This window comes from Lepus europaeus, chromosome 1 (genome assembly GCF_033115175.1).
Source record: "Lepus europaeus isolate LE1 chromosome 1, mLepTim1.pri, whole genome shotgun sequence".
NCBI lineage: Eukaryota > Metazoa > Chordata > Mammalia > Lagomorpha > Leporidae > Lepus > Lepus europaeus.
Genome location: NC_084827.1, coordinates 148,316,895 through 148,322,894, shown reverse-complemented (window position 1 = coordinate 148,322,894; position 6,000 = coordinate 148,316,895).

Here is a 6,000-nt window from a genome sequence, read left to right as displayed (position 1 = left end):
ATAACTCAGATTCCCCCACCCCCAGCACTGAGCACTCCTCTTTTGCAGCTGAGATTATTGGCAGCTGAGGCTCTCAGCTGAGCTGCCTTGTAGGAACTGTCCTCAATGGAATAGTGCCTTGCTGCCATGATCCTGTCTCATCTAAAACACAGCCCACATGCCCACATTCAGTATGTGGCCCATATGTGTGGAGACATGCTATAAAGGTCCAGGCTCCCTGTCATAGGCTGATCAACTCTGAGAGGTCATCCCAGTCATGGAAGACCTTTGTTGCAAATGTATCCCCATGCAACTGCTTTCTCTGCATAATCCTACCTCCTTCATGTCTACCCCGGAGTTGATTTTGAGAACATTCCCCAAGAAATTTATACCTATAAAGTTATGAAACTCCATGCCATAGTCTGTTTTCCAGATAGCTTGATGGGAGGCATAAAGTAACATAAAGAATTTGTGGCTTTTGAGAAGGCAGCACTTGTAGGTGGCCCTCAGCAGCTAGTTCTTGCATGATGTTGAGCAGTTTTGAGAATCCCAATTTATGTGTGGTTGACCCAGGCAGAGGGGACAGAATAGATGTTGGAGGAAGGACTCTGGACTTCCATGAGAACTCCATGGAAGAGACCTACAACCTGTGATCTCCTTGATCACCAGCGTTTGCTCTTGGCAAAAACCATGCCTTGAATGGATCTAAATGAATCTCAGGTGTGGGAAAGGAGTGGTCAGGAGCCCCGTGCCACAGTATGTTGTGGTTAGCCAGATCATTCATTTGTCTGTAATAGAATTCATTTGTTTTAGCTGTGGAGCTGGAGTGGGAGTCCTCCTCAGGGAGATTGATCCAGCTCTCTGACCCAGCCCCAAAAGGCTGCTGTGCTTAGACTGAGGGCTATCCAGTTTTCAAAAGATTTTACCTATTACCTTGATATCAAGAAATATTATTAGACTTTGAAAAATGTCCAACTTTGTAGCTTCTTATTTGGAAAAAATAAAATTGTTCTTGTATTTGGCCAAAAGAAGAAGAAGAAAAAAAAAAAGAACTCATGGTCACATGCTTTGCATGAATGCTCCATCAACTTAAAGATAAAAAGAATAGATGAATATGTGAAAGAATGCATTGTAAATGACTTCTAAAATATGCAAAATGGGTAGATTAGCAGAAAATGCAACCAAAGAAACTGACTTTAAAATAACTCAGTACTGGTGACTCACTTGAGCCTGCATACAATGGCACAAACTTTTATGATTCAAGTATAAGTGAGAAGAATTTCTAAAGGCATAGCAGAGCAATCTGATTTTCAGGCATCTTGAGAAGGAAGCCATTGCAAGAAACACACACACCTGCCATATCATATTCTATATAAAAAGAACCCTCTGATTTTTTTCATTCTATTCAATAGTACATCCATACTGTTTTAGTAAAACCATGCATTAGATTACTTTTGTTGGGAAAAGGTTTTTTCAGTATTTTGTGAAACGATGAAATGCTTATCTCCTTAGTCCTTCCACTTCACAAAATTTCTCTTCACTGACTTAGATTAGTAATATTTTGAGAAGTCATCTAAATAGGTATATTCAAATGACACTAGTTTAGTTATAATTTTATGAGCTAAACCACAGTAGTCACTAAGAAAACATCATTCAATTGTTCAGCGAATATCTATGCTGTGACTGTTGTGTGTCAGGTTCTGTTTAGGGTGCATAGTGGTGAACAAAGGCAACACTATCTCTATTCTTTTGTCACATCCAGGATCAAGAATTCCAGGATAGTCCAAAGGGAATTTACTGCAAATTCGTATCATGTTGTTGGGAGAAAACTTCAGTAAGTTTCTCTTCCATAAAGTCGTGCCATTTCTTATACAGGGTGACCAGTAAGAATTTTTCATACACTCATTACTTTTACCTATGTCTTAGATAATTACTGAAAGGACATTTTAGGTGATGCAAGATAGCTGATAAGAGTGTTGCTTATTTTATTTCTAAGTCCATGATTTCATCAGCCTTTTTAAAAAGATTTTATTTATTTGACAGGTAGAGTTACCGATGCAGAGAGGAAGAAACAGAAAGGTCTTCCGTCGGCTGGTTCACTCCCCAAATAGCCATAATGGCCGAAGCTGAGCTGATCTGAAGCCAGAAGCCAGGATCTTCTTCCAGGTCTCCCATGCAGCTGTCGGGGCCCAATCACATGGGCCATCTTCTACTGCTTTCCCAGATCAAACCGAGAGATGGATCGGAAGAGGAGCAGCCAAGACATAAACTGGTGCCCATATGGGATGTCAGCACTACAGACAGAGGCTAAGTCCACAATTTTAATAGAATTAATATTGTTGTTCCAAAGAGTCAACTCTAATCACTCAGCTCTGAAACTCCATTTTTGTTTTAGCCATTTGCCATATGCAATGCAATTTTCCACCATTTGGCCTTGAGAGTATTGGTTGTAAGAACTAGCTCCAAAAATATCTGCTCAACTAGCCAATTTTTAAAGCTCTCCTTAAGCTATGGTTGAGATATACAATAAATTAATTCTTCCCTTTTCTTCCAAGATTTTACTTCTAGGTACAATGTCTTTTTTCTCCCTCTCTATGAGATAAAACAGAATTGCAATCTTGAAGAAATCCATCCTTTTCATTTTTCTAGCCAAACATTCAACTATTAGCAGTCTAAGTTTCCAAAATTTCTCCCCATTTTATTACACAGGACCACACATAAAGCCACTGGCTTTTAGTTTTAATGTTTATGTCAGTCAGGTTTCTGGAAAGAATTAGACGGCCCACTTGAAAGGGTTAAATGATAATATTCTAATAAAGGGACCACTTCCAGGTATAGGCAGCTTTAAGTAGCCCAACTATGGAAGTTGTGGTACTTCAGGGACAGCAAGATGGTAAGATGTTACCAACCCTGTGCAAATTGATACAGAAAAGGGCCACCTGATGGATCATCAACACTAGCCTCTGTGCAGCTTTTCTAGCCACAAAAAATGGAGCTTGGGAAAAATACAACACCTTCATATTCTCCTGCTTCTGGTCTCCTATTAGGTATATTTCACTTTTTAAACCCACTGGAAGGCAGAAGGTAGGGAGTCCATTGGTACTCCTGGGACTGATAGTGCGATGGAAAAGGGTGGACAGTAGATAGGGAGGGGTGTAGGAAATGTGTCCAGCACACTGTTTTCACTTTTTTCTAGAATATTTTATTCCCCCCCCCCAATTTTTGTGAGCATTTGACAAAAATGAAGAGTCAGACTCTGTGACGTGTTTGCCATGAAGGATGTTCCCTCAAGGTATATAATGGTTTGGCTGTGGACAATCCCTCTTATTTTCCCATCCTGGATTTGGCTCCATCCATTAAGGTTTTTGGAAGGACAAATATTTCCAAAGTGTTTTTAGTGCAACTTGCTATCTCAATACATATGACTTTCACTAGATTTTTTAAGGCGATCTTTATTACTATTGAATCAGGTAGATATTTACTTGACTATTAAGACTTGTTAAGGATGTTTCAAATATTTCACCTGATCTCTTAATGTGTTTTTTTTTCTTTTATTCAGAGTCACCAAATTGTACACATAATAGCTCGGCATTATCATCAGAGTAATAACACATCACTAAAATAAGAATATTCTCTGTGTCACTTCCATGTGATTTTTCCAAAGCATTGTTATAAGGTGCATGTATAGGTTGTTACGATGTATTACATATTATATATTATATATTTAAAAGATTAAACTAAAGTCAGGTGCTAGTCTCATGTCAAAGAATAGAACATATAAACAGTCCAATTTAGGAGCAACTTACAAATGGTGTAGCTTTAGGAACAGATGGTTGAAGGGTCTGCTTCCTGAATTTTTGTTTTCAAGTCCAAACCAGTGGTGGGACGCACTGGAGAAAATATGTGAATATCAAATCCTGTTTTCCTGTTTCTTTTCCTAAGATTTTCTCAGTGGACCAGTCAAATCCACATGTTACCCATTTAAATAGAGCCACTTTTCAAGATTACTCAAGTGGATGAGTCATGCCGCTTCTGCTTACATATTCTCCAGTACAGAAGAGTCCCAGGGTTTTATTATCATTTTATTCCATCCCTCAAGTTCCCAGGAAATCTTTCATCCTTGTACAGTTGATCTTAGGGAGCTCTGAACAAAATAATTGAAATACAAAGAACACACCAGGGTCTAAATGATTGACTTGGAAAATGTCCCCAAATGTTACAATGGAAAATAAACAATCCAGTTTTGTAAAGGTGATCATTTTAAAACTACACAGGAACTCAGCGTTAAACTAAGTAAATCAACCAAGAGGGTTAAGCCAGAGTCAGCAGAATCAGACCTGTCCCAGCTACTTGGGAGGGCTGACTAATGAGATTCCCATGAAGTTCCAATCCACAGATTAGAGCACAGCTGCAGTCAAAGGCTAGCAATTTGCACATTTAAAGCCTTGGAAAAGACAATGATACCAAAACTGGGAGGAGGAGAAAGGGTTAACAGAAAAGTCTGAGTAGCAGAGTGTGGAAAGTGGGAGAGGACCAAGAACTTGGCCTGTTAGTCCCTAGAGGAACCAAGAAAGAGGTGCCCTCCCCAGGAGACTCCAGCCATCTCTTTGGCTGATGCTTTCCTCAGTGCGGCAGAATATCTTCTAAGTACTCTTAGCTGAAGAACTCTTCATTAAGAAAACCTAGGCCGTGGCTCACTAGGCTAATCCTCCACCTGCGGCGCCGGCACACCAGGTTCTAGACCTGGTCGGGGCACCGAATTCTGTCCCGTTGCTCCTCTTCCAGTCCAGCTCTCTGCTGTGGCCCGGGAGTGCAGTGGAGGATGGCCCAAGTGCTTGGGCCCTGCACCCGCATGGGAGACCAGGAGGAAGCACCTTTCTCCTGGCTTCGGATCAGTGCAGTGCACCAGCTGCAACGCGCTGGCTGCAGTAGCCATTGGGGGGTGAACTAACGACAAAGGAAGACCTTTCTCTCTCTCTCTCTCTCTCTCACTGTCCACTCTGCCTGTCAAAAAAAAAAAACCTAATTCTTCTTGGTTTGTACTTAATATTCACTAAGTAATCCTGACTGTAGGTTACATTCCATCTGTTTGCCTTAGGGAGAAAATGTGTAATCCAAACACCACTTCATGAATGTCTGTAGTCTTCCTGCCACCTCAAAGCCTGGTGCATGCATTAAGGGCACAGGGTACTGAGCCACATCCCTGGGTTCTGGACTAGACACAGCCACCTACTATCTGGGGAACCTTGGACAAATTACCTTCCCATTCTGTATCTTACTGGGAATTAATAATAGAACATGTATACTCTCGTTATTGTTATGAGAATTGACATAAAACAAAAGACTCTGAACAGCACTTTCTGATTTATCCCTCAAATTCTGTGAACTTAGCTGACTTAAGTCAGTTTCCTAAGATTTCCCTAATTGGGATATATGAAAACTTTAATGTTTAGCCACATAGATTAATAATTGTTGACTAGCTACCAACAGAATCCCTGGAAAGTACCTCTGGACAATACAGCCATTCTCTTGTGTGTGTGTGGAAAGAAGGTAATGGGGTACAGTGGGTGTTGCTTGCCTAGAGCAAATTTCTATAATTTTATGGCCAAGAACAACAATACTCTGCAACTTCCAGTTTGGGGTAATATGGAATTGAATCTGGCTGTGGGGCAGTTTCCCAGCCTCCTTATTCCCCTTTTCTTCCTGACCTTCAACCCTGGTGAGGAAAATTCACAAGGAAGTGAAATACAGCTGAAATTTCTTGTGTGCATTTAAGAGTTTATTGTTCATATCACTTTGTCCATGAACGCACACTCTGAGGCTAAAGTCCAGGCCTTGAGGAAGTCTGTTTGCAGAGGTGTGTGTGTCATCTGGAGAAACTGGGAAACCGACAACTCAGGCAGGATGTAGAAGCCTGGTTGAGGGAGTAAACGTGATCCTGGCTAAGAATGAGGGTGGATACCTGGACATTGCAATAGGAAGCATCCACACCAAACAAGAGCAAGATGCAGAATCTGAGGC